This window comes from Pogona vitticeps, chromosome 5 (genome assembly GCF_051106095.1).
Source record: "Pogona vitticeps strain Pit_001003342236 chromosome 5, PviZW2.1, whole genome shotgun sequence".
Lineage (NCBI taxonomy): Eukaryota > Metazoa > Chordata > Lepidosauria > Squamata > Agamidae > Pogona > Pogona vitticeps.
Genome location: NC_135787.1, coordinates 149,945,773 through 149,971,986, shown reverse-complemented (window position 1 = coordinate 149,971,986; position 26,214 = coordinate 149,945,773). Strand labels below are relative to the sequence as shown.

Sequence of the window (26,214 nt, the reverse complement as noted above, 5' to 3'; positions counted from 1 at the left end):
TCTGCTAACAATTCATTGTCCTGGCAACTTCTATGTATCACATATTTCTTTACCCCATAACAGAAGTCATACATCTCTTCACGAGTGAGATATGATGTGTGTTCCAGATTACAGAAATAGATTACGGATGCCAATGAGATCGGTACTCATTGTGAACAGACTCTGATTTAGATATTACAAAGAAAGAAAAAGAAATAAAGTAAAAGTGAGGTGTGTCACAGCAGCTATGTACCAGCACCTGGAAATGTCCCTCATCCCTTTCTTAATACTGCCTTCTCTACTATCAGTGTCTTTGTGGTATCAGTGCATTGGCTGAATATATACCAGTTCTCAAACCCCTGTATAGCAAAGCTGGGAACCTTGTAGCTTTTCATATGTAATCAGACACTAACATCTCTCAATCCTGGCTAGACCAGCTAATGTTAAGGTATGATGGTCCCCAAACTCTGATTCACCCACACAGTCATTATAATATTTGATCGGAAATTACCCCTATTGTACACCAGGACACGACATCATCTCTCTAGATGAACATGACCAGGGAATGAGAATGATGCTTTGATCTACTTGCTGCCTCTCATTTCTTTTCTCAGAATAATCAAGGAGTTACTTTTCAACAGCTTTCATTTTGCTTTTTGTGAGAGAAGGGGAGAAATGCTCCACGATACAGCAGGGAACAAGTTATTCCTCTGACACTCACACAGCTGCGTGGGCTGAACAGCCTCTTAACAGCAAGGATTTTGGAGGCATTAAAAGCCTGCAGAAAGAGATTTGCAACCTTAGTGGAAAAGGAAATGATACATCCATCAGATGTTTATTATTTACAGGGAGCTCAAATCTTTGGTGAGCTCAGCTGGTGGCTGTACTAACGTGTAGAGCTGGGAACAGAAAGATTGTGGTGTAATTGATGATGTAATGAGCTAAATCGGGTCACTTGTATCTCCCATCTGTCCATCCACTGCTGTAAGAACTTAGTCACATGTTTGTACACTAGTGTGTAAAGATTACTCTCGAGTGGGGACATTGGAGAACATACCCAACTACTGGTTTCCTATAGAGGTCATTCTTAATTTTGACTCAAATGCAATAGTTCTTATTAGAACAGATGATGTTATTTTCCGAATAGAGACTGATCTTAATTCCCCAACGGTAACCAAAATCCCAAAAAGGTAAAGGGAGAAAAGTCATCAAAAATAAGGTTTAAGTGATGAATTATAAATATAACAGGAAATTGCTGTGCAATTACTGCCAATGCGTATACACTTTCCCCTTAATGTTCTCTTTGTGAGTGAAGGAACCATTTGAAAGATATTAGTTGTAATCCACACTTGTCATGGCAAAGGCAAAGCTTGCTGGGAAAATAAGTGGGAGTACTTGGTATGCGGCCAATCATTTCCCACCTCGCTGTGATCCTTTGGGAGGAACTGGCCACTCGTGCTCATCATATGGTCTCCCTGGGCCATGAGGCTATCCCCCGTTTGCACAGTTAAATTATTTTCAGATATTTATAGATATAGTTACAGAGATCTTCATTCAAGGAAGCCACACTGCAGTTTTATTAGTGTCAACCTCCTTCCTTCCTTCCTTCCTTCCTTCCTTCCTTCCTTCCTTCCTTCCTTCCTTCCTTCCTTCCTTCCTTCCTTCAAGATACAGACTCTCTCAAGATGCATGTTTTTTCGTACTCATTTATCCATCATATCAGTTTCTCTTACTGTGGTATGGTAGATCTTGGGCAGATACACAGCATAGATACTGTATGTCATAGACATTTCCTGTAGTGAAAAGCAACGTATGAATATCAATAATAAATAAACAGATGGCATCACTAGAAGTAATTGTTCTTGACCTTGGGAAAGGAAGTACTTGTTCTTACCACTATTGACCAATGTTTACATAGCACAAGCACAGTATTACTTGTTGTATGAAATACAGTTTGGAAATTAAGCCCCACCTAGCAGTCTTTGAATCTGTGTCAAAGGAGGAGTACATGGAGAAAAACAACACCTGCAAAACAGCAGTGCAAACTGAGGGAGATCAGGCTATTCAGGGTATCAGGGTGAATACTGCAAAAGTCACAAAGCACCAGCAAAAAAAAAAGGGCAGTGGGCTCAAAAATAAACAGCTTATACAGAGTGGAGAGTGGCAGGTGTAAAATGAAACAAGAATTTTTACACCAAGAAGATTAGATACGCATAAGTAGAGGGTGTTCTGCACTGAAGAAGACAATGGGTTCATCTGCTTAGTGTTTTTTATGTTGGATGCCAGTGGTTTTTTAGGGTCTACTTAGAGATACTATATATTAACTGGAAACCTTAATGAAAGGTGTGCGCTCCACCACTCAACTAAGGTTTGTGACAAAGTTCCAAATAGAGTAGTCCTAGAACGAGGTGGAATTTTTAGCATATATAAATTACTGAAACAGTGATATCTACGTTGGCTTGGGCATGTCATGAGAATGTCTGATGGTCGGATTGCAAAGGATCTCCTATATGGAGAATTAGTGCAGGGAAATTGCCCCAGAGGGAGACCACAGCTGCGATACAAGGACATCTGCAAGCGGGATTTAAAGGCCTTAGGAATGGACCTCAACAGATGGGAAACCCTGACATCTGAGCATTCAGCCTGGAGGCAGGTGTTGCATCACAGCCTCTCCCAATTTGAAGAGACCCTTGTCCAGCAGGCCGAGGCAAAGAGGAAGTCACAAAATCAGCAAAATCAGGGAGCTGGACAGGGGACAGATTGGATTTGTCTTCGGTGTGGAAGGGATTTTCACTCTTGAATTGGCCTCCTCAGCCACACTAGATGCTGTTCCAAGTCCTCCATACAGAGCACGTCACCATAGTCTTTTGAGACTGAAGGATGCCTAATGAATTACAAATAATTATGCTATTTGTAATGCCTCTCGTATCTCTTTTGTAGTGCCAACAATACAGATGAGAAATGGTATGTGCATTCTAGTTACTGTATATTTCAAATAGAAGTAATTGACACATTTAGATGACTTTTAAGTGTTGGAGTTTTATTTACAACCTCACATGTTGTCAATAGTTTGAGTAACTTGGACTTTTCTGGGCTGGGGTGTTTATTTATCCAGCACTATCCCATCATTCTTTTCAGTTTTTGAATTCAAAGAGAGCCCCGCCTCTCTGATAAGTGTTCTATCCCTCTCATCCATCAGTTGGTGACAGTTTTATAGTTGTTGATCTGTTCAGTTCATTGCTAGCATGTGTGCAGTAAAGTTTATAATTCCAAGCAACTGTAAGTGAAGAAATGTTTTCCTATCTCATACAAATATATCTGAGTGAGTTACTGAGACTGTATGTACCAGCTAATGAGAAAGGGGTGGTAACATATATCTATTTTGTGGATCTTTGTACTTCTATGGTGTACCAAACAGAGAATTATACCAGAAATTCAAAACTCTGCAACATTAAGTCCATTTAACACCATACATTTAACAAGCCTCTTGACTCAGGCATTAGTCTTGGCAGCAAATCCAGACTATGTCTTGTGGGTGGAGATAATTTTGCTGTTTCAATAGGCAACTGCAGTATTTTAGAATACTGAGGTCAGCTTTTCATAGGCCTATAAATAAATGGCTTGATTACATGAGTCAACTGAACAGGCAAAAGGTTTCTTTCTGACTAATAACATTATTTTGAATCAGAGTTTACAGTCACGTTTAAACCGTATAATCATATAGCAAAGGGTATATTGTTTATATTTATGATGACAGAGATGATCAACATATATTACAACAAGGCACTGTTGCAGGTCTTGAAAAGTTCCTTGAAAAAAAATGATTATAATGACATGATCTGGCCATTACTAATAATTGAGCAGGAATAACATTGCTTGGTAAAGGATGGCTTCAATAAATTCTTCTTAAAAGTAACTGCAATGCCTATTTGTCACAAATGTTGTGTCTCTTCTTGGAAATGTGTCTCTGCTGTAGTTCGTTCAGTTTATATGTAATGCAGTATGAATTCCAGCACAACATTTTATTATGCTAACACTAACACAAGTAAGAGCAAGTATGTGTTGTTCAGAATGTCAAATTCAGTTAGTAGGCCTCTTGTGTGGTAGTTGGCAATGGCTACTCCATTTATCAAAACAATGGTCCAATGGCTTGTTTTGTAATTTTACTTGTGGAATCAAAATCAGGGATCAAAGCAACATTAAAAAGATTGTCTGGACATGAGGTTTCCCCTGAAATTCCCTTCCTTGAATGAATGATTGTTATCTTAACTGGAACATAGTCTTTTTAAGCACCCAATTCCCCATTGGACTACCAATTTCTGTGGAAATGTGCGGTTTTGCTACACACAGAGAATAGAAAAGATAGAAACCAGCCGCTCTCAGTCAGTCTTTCTGAACAAACCATGCAAACACAACCTATAGTGTACTGCAACATTTCTCTTGTCTTTCTACAGATGAACACATACACAAGGCCTATTCAAGGCCTAGCCTGTCTTCTGCTCTGTCTGCAGGGATGATAAAACAAAGTCCTTCAGGACTGTTAATAGAAATGGAATTAAGAATTAGTAGCCGTTGATCAGTAAAATATAATGCAAGCAGCAAGTTGGAGGTTTGGTCAGATATGTATCAGTGGCTCATGATGAAAGCAGGAGGAGAATCTCTGTTTCAGGGTGAGCCCTCCTCTGGATCACAGGCCACCTGTTGACATGTACTGCAAGTCCTCAGACACCTTGAGCACTGATGCTGGTGTCTATAAGAGTCATCACATATTTGCCATTGGCAAATTCAATAACAATATAGCATAGACTGGTCTTCCCCAAGCAGGGGTCCTCAGTTGTTGTTCAAGATAAAATTGGACAACCATCTGTCAGATCTTCTTTGATTTGGATTCCTGCATTGAGCAGGTGGTTGGACTCTAAAGCCATATAGAACCCTTCCAACTCAATTATTCCATGATCCTATGATTGTTGTAATACAAGTCATATCATCCTGATTCAACATGGCAATGATTAGGGATGATAGGAGTTGTAGTGTAACAACGTCTGCAAAAACCGAGGCTGGGAAAGGCTGCTTCTAAGAAAAGAATGTTTCTCCCTCTTGACCGGTCAGTCTCTGTATGATCCCTCCTCCTGGCCCACCAAACTCCTAATATGTGGCACCTTCTAGATCACCAGCCCCCACCAGGCTCTACCACTTGCCCTGCTAGGTCTGCCACTCCCTGCCCTTTGATTTGCTAGGCTTAGCTCTTTACTTTTGATCTGCCAGGCTTTGATAATGGGAATGATGTGGCAAGGTTAGTGGGAGGTGCAGCTATCCTACTCCTGGGGGACCCTGGTTGACACTGTTTGGTGGTCTGGATGTATAGCCAAAGGTGAACATCTATTTTCTTTATCTCTGTAGATGTTTAGAAATAGGCACTGGAGTGTTCAGGAGGGGAAGTAAGGATGTGAGCAAGGCTTCTTTTCACATGTATCAGTTAAGTTTAATGAGCCATCACCTATCTCTGTTGAGGAGGATAAATCAATGGCCTAGCACCTCTCCAGTTGCCATAGAAATAAATTTTGGGTGACAAACAGCTTTCTAACAGCCCTGCTTAACCCATCTGTTCCCTCCCTCGTGCCATTTTCAGCAGCTCTTGAAAGGAACTGTAGCAACACCACTAAAAAACAACATCAAAAGCCCAAGGAAGCAAAATGTGTGAAAATATCTAATCACAAGCAGGCAGGGGGAAGTCAAAACAAGCAGCAAGCAAAGATCATAATCTCATTATAGGGAAGTCACCTCAGTGTCAGCTCTCTCTAATGCAACTATTTTGTGAGATGTGTATTTTTTAGATCTGCAAACGTTGATCATTTTCTTTGTTCAAACATCTATGGCCTGATTGATTTGGAATGGGGGGGGGGAAGGATACTTTAATTGATGTTGCTAATTTTAATCAGTGGGCCTGTGTGTTAAAGACATGCTTTTTCTTTATCCACTTTTGGTTCTAGTGTATTAGTCTAATAATGATTGAAAACCTAAATGTGAAAAATGCCCTTTCCTTCCAAGAATGAGTTTTGCCACTGAACTGTCAATCACATTCTGTGGTGATATTAGGGCAAGACTTTGGGGCAGATGTCCATAAAGACAGCAGGGCACCGCATTCTGAAGTAACTGATGTCAGAGTTTGTAATTTTATTGTGAAAGCCCAGTATGTTAGCCTTAAACTTTTTCTTTATTATTATTATTATTATAAGAAATTGGTTGGGTGCTGCTATTCCTCATTAGTACCCAAAGTAATGCACTACAGGTAATGCTGAGTCTTTCTATTATCTTTTTCAGGAAGTTTTCACAATTGATACATTGCTACCCTACTAAAGCCTTAATGAATTTCTTGAATAAGGAATTAAGTAAAGTTACTGTCCCAAATTCTGTTGTGCAGTTTTGCAAAAGGTGAAAGTTTTGGAGGCAAATTGTCTCAATTTAAGAAATCTTTGTAGGCATTATCTGTTGTATACTGAGTTCATCGTCCAGGCTGCCAATTTGCACGAGAATATTTGAATGCAAAGTGATGGATTGGCTCTAGATCTTCTTGTAAAATGTATATAACCTACATGCCCTTCAGTCAGGCCTTCTGGGCCAGTGTAGAAATTGTAATTTCCTTATCTGCTTAATGGATCATCAACACTAAGATGCAGAAAAGGGAAGAGGGATCCTGTTAATTTTCTTGAACGTTTGTGTATCCCTTGCTTTCATATTTTAGCTAGTTTAGAAATAGGAGGCCTTATGAATTTGACCCAACTCCGGGAGGCAGTGGAAAACAGGAGGGCCTGGCGTGCTCTGGTCCATGGGGTCACGAAGAGTCGGACACGACTTCACGACTAAATAACAACAACAACAACAACAACAAGAAATAAGAGGCACAGTTTTTCAGTGGTTCCATTCCTATTAGATCAAATGTGGCACTCATCTCTATTTGGCATAATCTACGGCATGCTACAGGATTCACTGGGTGAACAGGACTATTGTGGGAACACATTGTGCTATTATTAAAGGATTTTACTATTTATCAACCTCTGGGCAGATTTCAAGGCACTAACTTTTGTTATATTTTACCAGGATGCATTCCTGTTGCCATTTTATGTCTTCTTCCTTATGTGTATTTTCAAAATTAAAGTATGGAAATATGCAGTGCAAAGTACCTTTAGTACTTGAGTTATATAAACCTATCTTTTTAGTTCTGGAGTACCTTTGTTTTGTTGTTTGATATACAGTATCTGTCAATGCATTGTGCCTGGAGGGGTACAAAATGAATAACATTCCAGAAAGAAAGTATACTTTTTTGTTGTTGTTTCCAAACCAGGAAATACTGTGCATCTCTCTCTTCCCTCCCCTTAAAAGCCTCATCATCTTGAGATTTTTCCAAAACAATAAAGTTCTGTACACTATGATTCTATTCTGACGCAAAACCCTGGAATGCCTCCCACTGGTAATTTAGGATTTTTTTTGTTGTTGGAAGGATTTAAAATGGGAGTGTTCACTGTAATTTTTTTACTTTGTGAAGAACATACTATCAAATGGGCAAACAAGGTTACAATACATCTATGACATGTGATTTTTATTCTTTTGTTGATGGAAAACTGGGAGTGGCTGGATGAATTTGACATTAAATTATATGATTCTGTATAGCTCATTATCCCATATATTTTATATCATCTTTCTGGATATAACCATTTTTATATTTACAGAGAATAATGCTCATACTCATATTCTAGGAGGTTAGTTTTGGAAGCACACATTCTGTGTTGATAAACTAATATTGTTTAAAAGTGGGCCAAGGGTAGCCATGTTTTCACCACTCATTATAGAGAGCTGGATGATGAGTTGAAATGCGAAGTTTGACACCTTGACATTTCAAGATTTAATCTATTTGACAGACCATCCAGCCTAAGTGGAGGAGGAGGAGGAGGAGGAGGAGGAGGAGGAGGAGGAGGAGGAGGAGGAGGAGGAGGAGGAGGAGGATGATGATGATGATGATGATGATGATGATGATGATAATAATAATAATAATAATAATAATAATAATAATAATAATAATAATAATAATAATAATAATAATAATAATAATAATAATAATAATAAATTATTACAGTCAGTGACCAGGAAGATAAGAATACATTGATTAGTTAAAATCACATAATATCAGAGACATTGGTCAAGACATGACACCATCAGTTCTGTGGACAGAGCACCATAGTTACAGGAATTAGAATTTTAAAGTCCTTTCTTACCTATCTTGGTATCAAACCAAGTTAATGGGGCAGTCTGGGAAATAAACTAGATTTTCCATCCTTTTGGTGCCTTCCCATCTTTTTGTAACAGAACTAGGATATATGTGGCTGCCCAGAGGTTGCAGAATTACACCTTCTCTCAGCCTACACCACTGATTATGTTGTCTAGACTTAATAGGAGTTGCAATCTGACATGTGGAAGGCCACAGGTATCTCCTGTAGAGCAGCAAAGATAGTCTGGGAAGTTACAGCTTGTGGGTACCTTGGATTTATTCAAGAATTCCTTTCTAAACATTTCCCTTACTTTTTGTAATAAATGTATTAAAAGATCAATAACTGTTCTGCATTAATCTGGAGACCACAAGGGAATAAAACTAATCACAATATCTTTAAGTTTTGAAAGGATATATAAGTGATACTTAAATTCAGGACATCAAAACAGAGACATCGAAACAGAGATATTAAAGATATACTGTACATATATGATTAAAATGAATGGAGGTAGTTTTACTAATTTGACAAATTAATATTTCTCAAATGAAGCTAGGATAACATTTGACACATATTTTCATGGATTTTACCAAGCAACATTCATATTCTCATACCATTAAGTCTCCAGAAGTATTTGCCAAAATGTAATCCACAAACTTTTCCCTACCTCTGACATGTTTTACTGCAAACACAGCAATCCTCCAAGTCACATGTTGTTCTGTCTCTTGAAGCAGAAAATCCGATTTCTCATTCATTTCCCAGTATTTCAGTCTTTTTAAGACAGGCTCTAGATAAAAATCTCTAATGTTAGTACGTATACATTTTTCAGAATATTTTTTCATAGCATACAAAAGAGTAAAACATTACAGAGAAGCATATTAAATTAAAACAGTTCAAACTAAGAACAGTGGGGGCCGTGATGAATATATGAAAGAAGGTAACAATAGTATATTTGGCTGGAGAATCTTTCCAAGTTTACGCTGACATTTATTCCTTTGCTAAAGAGTAGAATGTGTTTACAGATGTTTACTCTCAGAACACACATCTGGAATTCTTCATAACTGTCAGCTGTTCCATTTTGCCATTTGTTCACAGGAGATTCAGAGAAAGACATAACTTATAAGTCCACTTCTCTTTTATGCGCCAAACTAGAATTAGCTAATGTCCATAGTTTTAAAATCGTTAATTTAGATATTGCCTGCACCATAACAGGCAGCATGGAACCATCCTGCTGACAGAATATGAATACATCTGGGTATCTCAAGAGCACTCACTGTACCAACTGATCCTTCTTCTATAGAAGCACCATCATAAGGTGACTCACCCTAGCACCATAGCATTTGAGGTCTGTCCTTGCTCAAGGAAGCCATAGGTGTGTTGATGTACACAGTTTCATAATTCAGTTTCATAATTCCAAATTCTATTCTCAGTATCCAGTGCTTAACTCAGATTTGAATTATATACTTGACAAACATGTATTCGGAGATTTCAAACTGCATTGTATATTTTAATTTCAAAGGCATGCATGTATGCATGTGTGCGTGCACACGTACACGCACACATGCACACACACACACTTGTGTAGGATTGTGAGGATATATACATAATTGTTCTTATGAAACACATAATACTATCGCGAAATTGTTGGATTTAAGTGTGAGAAACTCAGGTTCAACTCCAAGGAAAAACAAAACAAGCAGTATATAAAGCTGGCAAACCATAACTCTTTTCCTAGTATGAAGAATCTAGTGGCACTTTAAAGACTAGCTATTTTTATTTGGTAGGCTGCAGTTTCTGAAAGCTTTTGCCCTATAAAGTACATGCATTTTTTAACACCACCAGGCATAGTGTTGCTTTTGCTGTTACAGACTAACATGGTTCCCAAGGCCTCCCACCTCCGGCTATCTAACTGCCATTCATTAAGCATTCTCGTGAATTGTCATAAGGCGATTAATGGGAAGCAAATTATATTGAACTAAGTGAGGGTTACTTCCAAGAAATTTACATGTCTGTTGGGTCCTTTGGTCTAATCCAAGAGACTGTGCGGAGTAAGTTACATCAAAAAAGCATGGCTTCCAATTCCTTGTTTTCATAGAAGTGCTCCTATCTGAGAGGAAGGATAGCATGTGGTTCTCTGATAGTGCAGTGCTAGGAATATCTCCTCAGAAGTAAGTTCTTCTATGTTCAGTTGGGCTTTCTTCAAGGCAAGGGTACACTGATGGCAAACCAATGCCTAAATCCAGAGCTTGACTTGCTAGTACAGAAACCCTAAACAGTTAACATTCCAGTTAGAGGACCTAGAAACCTAATTTAGTTGAGATTAACATCAATAGATAAGAATTTTCAATTACAACATTTAAAGGTGAGGATATAGATAATCGACACAGTAACAGTGGTTTGTTAACCCAGGGATGGGATTCCAAGATGTTAATACTGTAACATGAAACTGCAGGCTCCAATTCGGGTGGTAAACTGGATTTGGCTATCACAGAAAAGCTAAGCATTGTTTCTTTAGCAGAAGTCAGTGTCTGTCAAGGGAGACAACTACTTTATAACCATAAGAGGTTGTAGAAAGCTAGGTTATTAATTTACATAATGTACTAAGAGGCCTTGATCTCTATTTAGACCCTTTAACATGCGTTAGAATTTGTCTGTAAAGCCATTCCCTACAGACTCCCTCTTGAGTTTGTAATCCGTTTCTCCTCAATGTGTGGGATTAAAGTGTTACAAAACTGGTTTCTCTGTGATACTTTTTCTAATGTGAGGAGCAGCACTGCTGGCAGAAGATGGCACAAACCATTTTAGATAGTGAACATGTTGATATGGCCTTGATGTTGTGGTTTAAATTCTTGGAATTCCTTTGTTTTGTTTGGGTTTTGTTGATGCCATGATCAAACTTCTGTTTTCTAAACTACAGATTATCCGCTTTTACTTTGGGCATAATCATATTTGTAATATAATTTAACCTTCATGGTGCAAAAGTACTCAGTGCTGAACATTGCCAGATCAAGATTTCAGAAAGTTGTATTTTACAGATGCAGTTTGTGACTCATCTCTAATGTAAACTATATTAGTTACACTTTGTGTTATTTAAACAGCACATTCCATAAGCAAAGCACTAAGGTAGCCTTAAGGGAAGAGGGGTTTTTTTGTTTAAAAAAAAAACTATATAGGGAAACTATCGTATTTGAACCCCTTTTTGCAAAAAGCCTATGTAAAGAAAGGATGATGAGTAAAATCTGATTCAAAAGCTTCAGTGAGTTTTAGTAGTTTTGCCACTAAGAAGATTAACAGGTACTGTACAAATACTAATACATGGGATTCCTTGGGAAAGAACATGGATTCCACATAAGGAAAATATCATTTGGCATAATAAACATTCCAGGATTGAAACAAAATGATTTGATTTAAAGCAAATTGTTTGCTCTATTGTAGGAAGAGCAATTAAGGGACAATTTGAGTAAATTTCTTTACTCAAAGAAATTTGAGACGATAATTTCTCCAACAGTTTCTTGGAGATTTGGAGAGAGAGGTTACAGTTAATGCTAGCAGTAGACTCCCACACACCCCACCGCTGCTATTTTCCTCTCAGCTTGTATACTTCACATGTCTCTATGCTAGGGTCATTCTGGGGTATGAGTTGTGGGGGAGGCATCCAAAGCAATAAAACTGAGCATATTTAGATAACATTCTGCAAATGTATCTTTTTATTCTTTGTTATAAAGGTTTGAGAGAAATAAAAATTATAGGGAGGGAATCTTCATAAAAATTAGAACATCTAATTTTTCCCCCTCTGGGATTTATGCATTGTCACAGCCTCCTATAACTCTATTACATTTCAACAATTTAGCTGAAGATAAAATTAAAACAGACTTTTATATTTCAGTGCTTTTTCAGAGCTGCTCAGTTTTGTGGTTGGTGGGCATATCTGGAGTTTTTGAATGTACCATGTGCGCTCTAAAAATGTTTGCCAAAAGAAGGAGTTCCCCAATTACAAAATAGCCACTGTCCTCTGCATGGCCTGTCCCCAAACATCAGTTTTTCAGAACTTGCATTGGTGAGACTCAACAAAAAGTAAACAGCTAAAGTACTTTTTCAAGGTGGTGGAGCCTGAACTCCAAAACACAAAGCCAGTCTTCAGAATCCAGTTTCATACTTGAATATTCATTTCACAGGAAGCAAATTTTCAGAGGACATCAAATCGAGAGGGGTAGCTAATATTTCTGAAGACAGAATCAAGATTCAATATGACATCAGCAAGACAGCGAATTGAGCCAAAAGAAACAACATGAATTTCAAAAAGAAAAAGTGTACAGGCCTACGTTTGGGCTAGAAAAATTAGATGGCCAAGTATAAGATGGGTGACACTTGGCATGGCAGTAGTATGGATCAATGAATCTTAGTAGACCACAAGCTAAATCTGAGTTGAGTTATGCAGCAATAAAAGAAGCAAACACAATTCTAGGGTATATCAACAGAAGCACAGGGTCCAAATCAAAAGAAGTAACCCTGCAATTCTATTCTGCTTTGGTCAGACTTTACCTGGAGCACCGTGTCCATTTCTGGGCACCACAGGTCAGAAGGAAATCAACCAACTGGAATGTTTTCATGGCAGATAATAGAGGTGGTGAAGGGTTTGGCAACCAAGCCTTATGAGAAACAGCCGAGAGAGCTGGGTATGTTTAGCCTGGCGCAGTGTGATATGATAGCCATCTTCAAATATTTGAAGGACTGTTATTAAAACAACAACAACAGAGGAATCCACCAGCTCTATGATTTGCTGAGGCTCAGTGATAAATACCTTTACCAAAGAAAGAAAGAAAGAAAGAAAGAAAGAAAGAAAGAAAGAAAGAAAGAAAGAAAGAAAGAAAGAAAGAAAAGAAAAGTAAAAGGTAGCGAATGGGACCTAAACTTCAAATGTGAGGCTCCACAGAACTCCCTTTTGCCACAAAGAAGCTTTTTAGGAACCTTGGGATGAGGAGGGCCTTTAATATTCAAAGATTGCTGCTGGGTCGCCATTTCTGGGATCAGGACTGCCAATAGCGATCCAGTGGTGACTTTTTTTTTTTACTGTAAAAGGCTTCTCACCCACCTCTGTCCCAAGTGTCCCAAAGGTTTCCGCAAGGCCGAAAGGGAGCCCTGTGGAGCCTCAGAGCCTGAAAAGGATGGATAGGAAGGTTTCAAATAATTTAAGTTAATTATTTCCAGCAGCTGGATCCAGTTTATGCCAGCATAACTATGCCCATTATCTCAAGCCACACATTTGTAGTGAAACTCTCTCCGTATTTTCTGTTTGTTCTGGTGTCATCTCACAAAAAAACTTAGTTGGGAATATTTGGCTAAGACAGTGCCATGAGACAGAGGGGTTCAGCTAGCATTTCCCACCGCGGCAGTGGTTTCATTTCCTGTTGCCATCTTTAGCAGAACGTCACCTGCATTTAGGAGTTTATGGACAACTGGGTGACCTTTCGGCATACCTATCTGATGCCCTTGCATAAGGACATTACTGCTTCCTGTTCAGTAATGAAGGGCTGCTAAGCCAGTAAACTGTTTCTCCAGTTGCAAAATGAGGGAGGAGATGCTCTGCAGCCATGGATCTTTTGTGTTGCCATGATACTAGCAAATCAAGAGATGGATTTCCTAGTTAGTGCTTGAGGTCTGGTGTCCTGGAGAGAAATAGTACAAGGAACCAACGTCTTCCCAAGTCTCTCCCACCACCGTGGCTGCTTCTTACCAGTGCAAAGTTCCTCTTATTCAACACAGTCTTCACTGAGATGTTTCTAAGTGTGGATACAATACCCTACAATACTGATGTATCCCAATGACAGCAATTTCATAAATCACCTATGTTTTTCTGAAGAAGTTTATATACTCTTTATGGTTCAGAATCCTATTCTCAGACATGACTGAAGAATCAGAAGAAGAGACAGGGCTGGAGCATCCACCATCTGGGGCTTTTGGCTGACATGAGTGTGACTGATGTGCTGGTTTCTGTAGCCAGCAGCTCTTCCCTCTTGTAAGCATTTAGACTTGTATCTCCTTTTGCAGGCATAACACTGCACCATCACCAGGGACTGACCTCTCAACAAGCACGCAGTTCTACTGCTATGGTAGTTAGTTCCCAGAACTTTGAATTATTATTTTTTCTTCAGCTGCAGAATCTCATAGCTACCATGGAGGTTTGCGGGAATTGCATTCTGAAAGGTAGCTTTTCCATCCTCTGGGACTTCTGCTTTGTACCTGGCTGTAATGTGCTGGTGTGATAATGGTATAACATTGTGTTGTGCCAGTGAGAGCAGAATTAACTAGCAATTCTGCATCCATTCAGCGGCAACATGAACAGGGTTGTCCTGTTACCACCAAATAAATAAATAAATAAATAAATAAATAAATAAATAAATAAATAAATAAATAAATAAATAAATAAATAAATAAAAGCAAAATCCAGGGGCAGGGTGGAGAGTATATCAAAGAACCAAGTAGATAAATGCTATACCTCTTCAAAAGAAGTTCACAGCAATATAGCTGAATGTAATGTCATGAAACCTACACACATCTATTTGTATAAGCTTAGCAGAACACAAGAGGATATTCGCTTTTACAGTCCTGTCTCGTGTATTTTAAATTGTTCCAGGCTCATCTAGTCAAAAAGGCATCACAATTAGAAAGCAGTTTGATAAGTTATTGTACTGCAGTTTTGACTTCTAGGAATGGGCATGTATCCTCTACTTAGCATCAAAGTACTTATGAAATCAATGCTTTGCTTTGCTGGCTGGCTCTATAAATCTTTGAATGTTCTAGCCAGCATGCTAGCTGTGAGGTTCTGGAAGTTGTAGTGTCATATTTTCCCAAAGGATTAGCTATCATTTGTAAATTTGAAAAAGTAATTTTTCAAGTCTCTGATATTTCAGTAGATGCTTGCCAAAATGTATTCTGGTAGATTCACTCATAGCTGGAAAGGCTCTCATAGCTTACCTCATAGTGGGAGTGAGAGCAGCTATAGGTAATAGCAGCAGAATTGTCAGGCTGCTGGAAGGTGCTGTTTTAATTCCCCACAATAGTCTTGACATATTGTTGATCCTAGGGAATTGCAGGAAATTAAAATGGCACCTCCCTAGTCCAAAAGGAGTAACTCAGCTTAGGTCGGATGTCAGAGATAGGCTTTGGCAGTCAGGGCCACTTCATTCAGAGGGCAAAGTGGGCATCTCTGCAGGGCCCACTGTCTGTAAGGGCCCACATGAAGAGGGGGTGTTTTTTTGTTTTGTTTTTGGTCTTCCGTGGTGGTTTTGTGCAACCTGCACTGTCTGTTGCTTACTGGGCCTTTGAAGTCTTATGTGTGCCGAGGTCACGTGACTTTCTTTTCATTGTTATGTTTGTTTACCTAAGGATTGTTCACTTATTTGCTCATACCAAGATTACCTTAGTGAGTCAGTCTTATTTATGTTATATTACATTGTTTATGTTGTGTGTCCTATTGAGATGGGCTTACCAAAGCCTTGAATCAGTTGTTTTAGCAGCTGTTAAAGTTTTAGTCAGCGAATCAATACTTCCAGATACCCATGATCTTGTTCTCTGCACCATGGGGGTGGGGGTGTCATCTTCCCCTGGAAAGATTTGTATTTAGTAATGTACCCACACAGGCACTTTAACTGTTCTGCTGACTGAAAGCAAATTCTAATGGCCTTGAGCATATTTGATAGAGGAGGGGAAAATAAATCTGACCCGTTATGAAGAAGATGCCAAAAAGTGGGTATATGAATTAGCCTTCATCTCTGGCCCAAATTCCAAAGCATCAGCATCTTTTATTCTCTTTTCTTCTTCGTATACTTACTTCCCAGTGATATTACTGTATTCCTTAGCTCAGGGCTATGTAAAGCCATAAAAATTGCCAAACCATTAGGGGATTATATTAAATTCCCAAAACATGGGAATGAGCTTTCCCGCAAGATATTCAGCTTACTACTAGGCAAGTTCTTTAAATATGGCTCCATAAAATAATCATTGCCAAATATCCAATTGTACCACTGAACCACACAAATACAATTGCAGTATTCGGTGAACATGAAAACAAAATCATGTAGTCATCACATTGATGTTATACAAACTAATTGTACATTCTTACACTAAATGTTTGAAGCAAACTCTGTGGCTTCCTAAGAAAGGTTTTGTGACTAGAAGTCACAGAAAGTCCTCCCCACTCCTTTGATAACAGGATACACTTCTTGTGTCACATTGGATGTGTCCTACATATCCAAACATGGCTCTGGAACAGGATGTTTAAACTACAGCTGTTTCTACTTGGACAGTGAGAACAAATAGTCCTTGTTAAATGCTGTCCTCTCCAAGCTCAGTTCCTCCTCCTTCAGCCTGAGGAAGAACCTTCCATGTTCTGCTAATTGAACACAAGCCCCATTCACCAGGGCACAAATATAGGAACTGTTAAGGAAAAGATAGAGAAGTCCACTCTGTTTGATTGTCTGTCCCATTGATGCAGAAGCTCTTTCCATATGAGGGACCACTACCTTGGTTTGCTCATTTTTTGTGGATCACTGTGTTTCTGTCTTATGTAATAAATGCTAAAAGGGATAGTTCTTTAAAGACTTCTCATTTCATGTAAGTCCCTGCATTTCACTTCTGTGCAGCCATAGTGAAGTTTAATGTATATATGGGGGAAGGGGTCAGACATAGGCAAATGTGCTTTTGGTTCCAGCGCAGCTGTTTCCACTTGCTGAAGAGATTTCACTATTTATTGAGCTAAGAGTTTCAAATGGTCACTTTGCAGTTTTATTCTACCATATGGGGAAAACTTCAAAGAAGTTGCCTCTGAACCTTCAGTGTCCCCCTCTGTCATTGTTTGGCTGGCACAGGCAGCTGTTTGCATGCTGCAGTAACTCTGCTAGTGCAGAGAACAAGATCATGGGGTACATGTTTGTGTAATAATGCCAGTAATAATAATAATAATAATGCCAGTAATAATAATAATGCCAGTAATAATAATTCCTGCTTTATAAGAGCGTTTCCGAGGACTGCGCTCCTAACGGCGCGCGAAATTCTCAAATTTTGTATCTGGCCTTAATATGGTAAATAGGAAAGCCAATTAGATTTGCATAAGCCGGGGAGTCAGGAAAGTTTTAAGGATCAGATCATACTTTTGCACTATTAAAGAGCAGGCCGGGTAGGTGGGGCTCGTCAGCCATGGAAGGCAGCCCATCTAGGAGAAGGAAAACTCCGATTTCAAACCTCCACTGCCTTGTGGCTATATCCATTCATGGAAAAGGCTTCAGGAGTTAACCTCGAGGCAAAATCCGGAGCTGGAGTCCTGAAGGCAGCATGTGTCGTTCTGCCAACTCCTGCGACATTGCTGGAACCAGTTGTATTGGCTCTTGCCTTTCCATTGGATCATTTCAGCAATGTGGAGAGGGGGGATCTGCTGCTTGGGTAACAGCCTATCCTCCATATTACCTTACCTGGGCTTCATGCTCTGGAGAGGACACTCCTCGATTCAGAGCATGTTACCATAGTCTCTTGAGACTGAAGGATGCCTATGCAATGCCAGTAATCATTCCACTGTGGATGTTTCTTGGCAGGATGGTTATGCACAGGCTCTGCTTCCATGCTCACTTTGGCATTTCAGTGCTAAAATGAAAATGAAAGAAGTTATATCCAACACAAGGACATACTCTGTGGTGTTATGAATGCTACCGAGCAAGTGTAGAGCCTCAGGTAATCCTGTAGATGGAATAGTATGGAGCAGGTGGACCACTGTGGGCTGCAGCACCTCAGTGAGTAGTATGGGAGATTGATGAAATTCTTGGAATTATAGATCAAAAAGAACCTTTCCTGAGTTCTGTGGGGATTACACATGGAGAAGTGAGGCCTATAAGAAAATGCATAAGTGTTTTGCACTTCCTGAAGAGCAAGTGTGAAACAGTGGATAGACTATTGGATTGAGATGAAGGAGATTTGGCTTCAGATCCTTGCACAGCTATGGAAACTCACTGGGAAATGGCAATGACAAACCATTCTTTGAACAACTCACATACCTCAGAAACTCACATACCTCAGCCATCAGTTGGAATCAACTTGAAAAGCACAAAACAATACCTTGTCTCCTAGGGATGCACTTGTTCAGGAATCTGGCTAACCAGACAGCCACGTAGTGCTGATCAAGTTTGCAAAGAAGGACAGGATTTCAAAAGGGAGAGTGGGAGAGGAAAGATGTAGATGTAGGATTACTGGTTTCCAACTCTGAGTCTATGTATCGCACTATTGTCATAATAAGGGGTGACGGTCGCAAAAAGTGGCAGGGATAAAATGGGAGATGGCAGAAGATGCTTCACAAAATGAAATCCCATTGTTGCGTTCCATTTCAGATGTTGCAAGAGGTAAAGCTACATTTGTGAGATCATGCTTTTCTGACTAACTGCATGAGGGGAAAATGATGTAGGGAAGTCATAACAACCATCAGCGCTGCAGTAAATCTTTTTGCCTCTGACTTAAATGGCTGTATACTGTCAGCAAAATGAAAGGCCTAAAAAAGGGTTCCAACTATATTACTTTTTCTCAAGCATCACCCTCATTAAGATTTTATATTCAAAGACAGTCCCCCCCCATCACCCTACCCCAAGTTACTTGTTTCTGTTCAGTGTTCCAGCTTTATTTTTAAACATGACAGAGGGTCAGTTTTAGACTATGTGTTTTTCACCTTGCCTTTTTTGCAGCATATAGTTAGCCAGTGCTTGGAATAGTTACTTATTTGGAATAGGGCTTCCCCAATCCCTCAGTTTCCATGGTTTCTGTATTTGCTAAGCTGGAGAAATCTGGGAGCTGTAATTCCAAAAAAAAAAGGTAACTCCCCCAAGCTTTTTAGTAAATGCAACCTGGGAATCAAACCTGGGAGATCTCAGCTACATGATGTACACCGGGTAGCCTGAGCAAATTACCATTTTTGTGTTTTCATGTGAAAAATGGAACAACCAACCCAAAGTCAATTTTTGAGAGTGCGAACATAAAGGTGGCAAGAATTTTGCACTCTAAAATGTTGTGGATCAGCCGGAGCTGGAGGTATCCAGTGGTTAGGGCAGCAGCTGAAAGGCAGATCATACTACAGTAGCAGTTTGCTGAGACACAGTAAAAGCATGCTGCTTATATACTGCCCCATAGCGCTTCAAGCACTCTCTGGCTGGTTTACAAGTTAATTATGCAGGCTACTCGTTGGGTCTCCCAACAAGCTGGGTACTCATTTTTTTCGAACTCGGAAGGATAGAAGGCTGAGTTAACCCCGAGCTGGCTACCTGGACTGAACCCTGGGTCATAAGCACAATTTTGGCTGCAGTACAGCAGTTTAACCACTGTCCCATGAGGCTCCTCCAGTACTGACTGTACAGCCATACAGAGTTATTAATCTTATAACTGACTATTAAAAGTATTCATGAGTATATTCAAGTGAGGGTTTCAGTGTGTTCAATCCACCTCCCCCATAGCCTGTTGTCCATTCATTGAAATAGAGAAGTTACCTACCTGTAACCATTGTTCTTCTAATGGTCCTCTGTGAATCCACAAAATTGGGTTGTTCTGTGCCTGCGCCGAACCTTTCAGAAGTTTCTAAAGCTTAAAGACACATGATTAGTGGGATATTCCCCCATGGAGCACATGCTCTGCCCATCCTTGATCCCCTCAGTTCCTGAAAAAGTCCGCCACTGTAAAAGAGCTATTTAAAAATATAATGTGACAGACAGAGGGGAGAATGGGTGGTATGTGTGGATTCTAGAGGACCACTAGAAGAACTATGGTTACAGGTAGGTAACCTCTCTTTCTTTTTGTAGCCTCTGTGAATGCACACAATTGGGTGACTAGCACACTCACTTACTGAATGGTGGGATGTCATGGTAGAAAGAATACCAACACAGCTCCACCAAAACTAGCATCATTTCGTGCTCTGACATCAAGACAGTAATGTCTGACAAAGGTCAATGGAGTAGACCATGTCACCACACGGCAGTTCAATCCCATGCTGGAAGGCAGTAGATGTTGGCAATGCTCTGGTAGAATGTGCTATTAAATGTTCAGGAGGTGTTTTCCTGTTAACTCATATGCCAATGATATAGTTTGGACAATCCATCTAGAAATAGATTGTGGCAAAGCTGAAGCCCCTTTATGGGGACCATGAAAACACAGAAAAAGACTCTGTGATTATTTTTTTTTGAAAGATTTAACCCTGTCAATGTAGAAGGCGACAGAGTGTCTTACGTCAAGTGTGTGGAGCATGCGCTCGAAAGGTGTTGACAGGGATGGAAACAGGGTAGTAGAATTATTGGTTGATTAAGGTGAAATTCAGATACAACTTTAGGTAAAAAGGAGACATTGAAATACAGCATGACCCTATCCGGATGGAACTGAAGGAAGGATGGATCAGAGCAGAGGGCTGCAAATTCACTAGTCCATTTAGCAGATGTTATTTCCACAAGAAAGAAAGTTTTCAAGGAAAGTAGTTTAAGATTGCATGTAGCCATCAGTTCAAAGGGCGAATGAGTAAGTGCATTGAGGACAAGTTGTAAAGACCACTGAGGGATAGGACATTGGTGTGGAGGACAAATATTGTTGAGTCCTTTAAGAAACATTTTAACAGTTAGATGAGAAAAAGGTCTTGCCAATTCAGAATTGGGAGGTTGATGAGCTACGATAGCAGAGATACAGACTTTCAAGGTGGAATTGGACAATCCAAAATTGAATAGATGAAGGAGAAAGGTAAGTAAAGAGACTAGTGTTGCAGGTAAGTTATGAGAGTTGATGAAGGAAAGGAATGCTTTCCATTTATTTTGGTAAAGAAGCTGGGTCAAGAGCTAAAGAGCTTGATCAAGTATGGCGGGAGTATCCTCCAGGCTGTCAGATTCAGAGATGGTATGTTTGGATCATCCCGTTGTTCTGAAGAAAAAGATTGGGGATCAGAGGGAGCTTGAATGAGTTGGTTGACATTGACTTCAGGTGGGTGAACCACGGTTGTCTTGGCCACCACGGGATGAGAAGGATTGCATTGGACTAGAACTGTCGGACTCGAATGATGGTTCTTTGTATGAGTGGTATGGGAGGAAATAGAGTAAGTCCTTGTCCCAGTCTATCATGGATGCATCTCCAATCGAGTTCTTGTCGATACCGGCTCGAGAACAGTAATGTTAGCATTTGGCATTTGCTCGAGAAGCAAAAATGTTGATGGAAGGAGTGTCCCAATGGTCACAAGGAGATCGAAGATTGAGTCATTTATGGACCGTTTGTGTGTCCTTGAGGTGAGGTGACTGAGATAGTCTGTGAGGGAGTTCTCCTCTGTGGTTATGTGGACTGCTGCTGGAAAAATGTGATGTAGGTAGCACCATTCCCAGAGCTCGATGGTCAGGTATAGAAGAGATAGAGAATGTGTGCCTCCTTGTTTGTTTATGAAGTAAAGGGCCGTTGTATTGACCATAGCAAGTTGAACTGCACATCCCGCGATAAGTGGTAGGAAAGTGTGGAAAGCCCTGATAATTGCTAAAAGTTTGAGATGATTTATGTATAATGTTTTTTTTATTTGTCCATAGGCCATGGATCCTGTGATGTAGACAATGTGCTCCCCAACCGGAGGGACTGGCGTTGGTGGTAACTTGTAACATCAGTTGAAGAGGCAAGAAGGGTTTCCTGACAAGCAAATTTGGGAGAAACGTCTACCAAGTGAGTTGATGTGCGAGTTCATTTGGTGGGTGAGTAATGTTCTGGGTTATCTTTCCTAGGTTTGTAAAAAGAACATTTGCTGGATATCAAAGAAAGTTCCACAAATTATTGCACGACCCAGACATTAAGCTAGAACAAATATTGAAAAGCTTACAGAAAGGTGGGAACAGTTATTCTTTCTGACATCTAATGATCTGTAAAGATTCTTAACTCTTATGTGTATAGCTTTAACAGCTGAATTTTATTTAGTCGCATTGTTATTGCATTTTGTGCAAGTTTTATGGATACATATCATAAACCACTTTATGTTTTTGAAAGGAGTCTATACATGTGCAAGTAATATATTTGTCTTATAAGTAGGTTCTTTTTAAGAACTTATTTGACTCTAAAACTATAACGATTTCAAAGGGGACAAGCAAATTTTACAATTGACTTTGGTAATTTGTATCTACATCAGTATTCTGTCTCTCTCAGTGCCTGGCTAAATTTTCCCGGGAAGCTTAAAAGTAAGCCACATTGAAGGAGACTTTGTGGCCTGGCATTTTCTCTTCCTCCTGAGTGATGTAGGTTCTCCTGGGCCAGAACAGTCCTGTCTCGTCACAGTTGAAGACTTGCTGGGGGAGGTAGCCTTCTTCCTTGATGAATTTGGCAAAGTCCAACTTGAAGACTTCTGCAGCATCATGGTCAGAACTTGCAACCTCCCCATGTCTTAAAACACAGTGGATGCCACTTCGATGTTGACACCGATTTCAATTTCAAAGTGGACTTTGATTTCTCCTTATGATGGGGAGAAGAAGTCACGGTGCTGGAAGCAGGCATGGGTGGATTTTGTCAATCTGGTTGAGGGTCTGGAGATTGTGCAGACTCCATGGAGGCCGTAGGTGGATTGAGAGATTTTACCCAGAGGTAAGACCTCAATCTTTGTAGATGCAGTTTAAGGGCTGGTTTAGTTAGCCTTTTACATGTGGAACAGGAGTGGGTAGGATGTTGTTCCCCAAGGCAGAAGAGGCAACGGTTGTGACCGTCAGTTCGCAGGATCTTGTTTGCGCAGAGAATGTACCACTTGAAGGGCCGGGGGGGGCATAAAGAGTCGGAAAGACAGGAGGGAAAAATGGTGGGGGGGGGGAGGGAGGAATCAGCAAAATGTGGGTAGAGAAAAAATGGAATAAACTCACAGGGGAAACGTCGAATAAAGAAAAATGATTGATTAAATAATGATGATTCAAAAGGGAAGTATAATTCAATATATCGCTCTATTTCTCCAAACAGGTCTGTTCAACATGGCAGAAAAAAGGAACTGAGGGGATCAAGGATGGGTGGAGCATGCGCTCCACGGGGAACGTCCCACTAATCATGTGTCTTTAAGCTCTAGAAACTTCCGAGAGGTTAAGCGCAGGTGCAGAACAGCCCAATTGTTTGCATTCACAGAGGCTATGAAGAAGAATACTAGCTTTTACCCCGTTCCCTTCCAAAAATGGAATATTCTGGGTTTCGCCTGTAGAAAATCTGTGCTATCTGCCTTTCTGCTAGCTGGAATTGTAATCATTGTTTTTAAGATGTGTGTTTTGTAAGCATTTCCCTTCTTCTCTATCTTCACACACCTTAAGTTTCATTTCCAGTCATTTGAGAGGCAATATCTGTGTAGTGATGCCTGCCAAAAGATTAACATCTTAGGGTATGTGACATCTCTCATGCCTCCTTTAACTCTTGTTTAACCTAGCTGAAGACTTCACACAGGGCAATACTCCCTCAGTGGAACAGAGAAACCATAATGGATAGATCAGAACCGTATCAAGTTTCAACAATGAAACCGCATTTGATTTAAATCGGCTGAGTGAACACTGGAAAGTACCAAGAGCCTTCCATCTGGAGACACCCTGTAAGTCCCCTTTGTGTCCATCAAGGTCTTCCGAAAGTTGTAGTATCATAATAAAAAGAAAGGACAGAAACAGACAAAAGAAAAGAGCAGAACATTCCCTTGGGATTTGGCTCAGCAGTGAAGATGGGTAACAATCTTTTTCCTTTCTCACATTCCACCTGTCTTTCCATGCATCCTTCTGCAGCAGGGAGATGGCCACTCTCTTTGCGCTCTTCCTTTTTGGGCTGCTATTGTTCTTTGATCTTCAATGGACTATGTCAAATGGCATACTTTATGATTACTTCCACTGAAGTGAGTTGGAGGAAAGACACTACTTTCAGCATGGGGTGTAACTGCTTTTAAAACACCGTCAGCCTTTGTTTGGAAAGGATAAGGGGGGAGGGAAGGTTTTCCAGAAACAAAGTGCAACATGAGTCTCAGTAGTAGATCTTTATAGAAAGAGCACCAGACTCCTACACTGCTCATGGGACTGTATTGTTCTGAGTCAGGGGGCCTAGGCAAGAATAATAAAGACTGCTTTACAGCAATAATTGCTTGTTGTCACACTAATTCAAACAAACTGCCCCCAACGGTAAAAATAGAAAATGAAGGGCCACACTTTGCTATGATCTTTACGCTGCTGAGTTTCTCAGATTACACACTGAGGTTTGAAGCAACACTGGAAAGTAATTATCTAGAGGGACTGAGCGAGGTCCCATCGTTTGCTCCAGCTCCTGCCAACCTAGCAGTTCGAAAGCATGCAAATGCAAGTAGATAAATAGGTACCACCATGTTGGGAAAGTAACCGTGTTTTATGTCTAGTTGCGCTGGCCCTGTGACCATGGAAACTGTCTTTGGACAAATCCTGGCTCTGTGGCTTGGAAACGGGAATGAGCATCACCCCCTAGAGTCAAACACAACTGGACTAAATATCAAGGGGAACCTTTACCGTTATGGTGCTCAAGTAATAAAATATGTGGACAATTGAATAGGATGGGACTTAACATTACAGTGGTACCTCGCATAGCAATGTTAATCCGTGCAGCAAAAATTGCTGCTAAGCGATTTCGTTGCTATGCGATTTTAAAAAGCCCATAGAAACGCATTGAAACCCCTTCAATGCATTCCTATAGGCTTAAAACTCACCTTAAAGCGAAGATCCTCCATACGGTGGCCATTTTCACTGCCTCTAAAGCGAAGAATCTGCGCGAAAACACAGCAGGCGGCCACTTTTTTACCTGGCGGCCATTTTGGAACCATGGATCAGCTGTTAAAAAATCATCGCTTTGCAATGATTGCTAAGCGAAACAGGGAACCAATCATCGCAAAGCGAAAAAAACCCATAGGAAACATCGCAATGCAATCGCTTTTGTGATTGCAAAACGTTAATCGCTATGTGGTTTCGTCGCTAAACGGAGCACCCGTTAAGCGAGGCACCACTGTACTTCCAAGTTATGTAAGAAACATGCTGTGACAGAGCAAGAATAGCAATAAATTAAACTATTACTCTGACAAATAGGAAAAGGAGACATGTTACTCAAGAAACACAGATATTATGGATTCTGACACACACAAAAACCAAGGAATGACTCAATAAGCCCATATTTCTATGGCAGTTATTAGTTAATATCAACTGGGGACAAGGGCTTTTCTGTGGTGAATAAAGTGTTAAATTGTGAGTTCTAAACCATGTTCATTTAGTGGGTGAGGAATGTTCTGGGTTATCTTTCCTAGGTTTGCAAAAAGAACATTTGCTGAATATCAAGGAAAGTTCCACAAATTATTGCACGACCCAGACATTAAGGTAGAACAAATATTGCATCTGAAAAGCTCACAGAAAAGTGAGAACAGTTATTCTTTCTGACATCTAATGATCTGTAAAGATTCTTAACTCTTATGTGTATAGCTTTAACAGCTGGATTTTATTTAGTTGCATTGTTATTGCATTTTGTGCAAGTTTTATGGATACATATCATAAACCACTTTGTTTTTTGAAAGGCGTCTATACATGTGCAAATAATATACAGTTGTCCCTCGCATAGTGATCGCTCCGTATAGTGATCAAATCGCTTAGCGACGCTGTTTTTGCGATCGCAAAAGCGATCGCTCTGCGATGTTCCCTATGGGAAAATTTTGCTTTGCGATGATCGCAGTGAAGGGATCATCGCAAAGCCCCCATTTTCGGTCAGCTGATCGGCGGTTTCAAAATGGCCACCAGGTAAACAAAATGGCCACCCGCTGTTTTCAGGCATGGATTCCTCGCTTTAGAGGCACCGAAAATGGTGGCGCTATGGAGGATCTTCGCTTAAAGGTGAGTCTTAAGCCCATAGGAACACATTAATCACATTTTAATGCGTTTATATGGGCTTTTTATTTTCGCTTAGCGATGTTATCGCTTAGCAGCTATTTTTTCTG

At 40.1% G+C, this 26,214-nt stretch overlaps 2 long non-coding RNA genes across 3 annotated transcripts in view; one reads left to right on the top strand and one right to left on the bottom strand.

Annotated features, from left to right (window-relative positions):
* The window catches only part of LOC140707357 (uncharacterized), a 49,889-nt gene extending 25,858 nt beyond the window's left edge, over positions 1-24,031 (top strand). For both annotated transcript variants that reach the window (XR_012087353.2, XR_012087352.2), the window contains exons 2-3: positions 21,812-21,941; positions 23,662-24,031. This is a non-coding gene — a long non-coding RNA (uncharacterized LOC140707357). The remainder of the gene's footprint in view (positions 1-21,811; positions 21,942-23,661) is intronic.
* Positions 8,329-26,214, bottom strand: part of LOC110084591 (uncharacterized) — a 41,999-nt gene continuing 24,113 nt past the window's right edge. The window contains exon 3 of the long non-coding RNA XR_013537100.1: positions 8,329-9,027. This is a non-coding gene — a long non-coding RNA (uncharacterized LOC110084591). The remainder of the gene's footprint in view (positions 9,028-26,214) is intronic.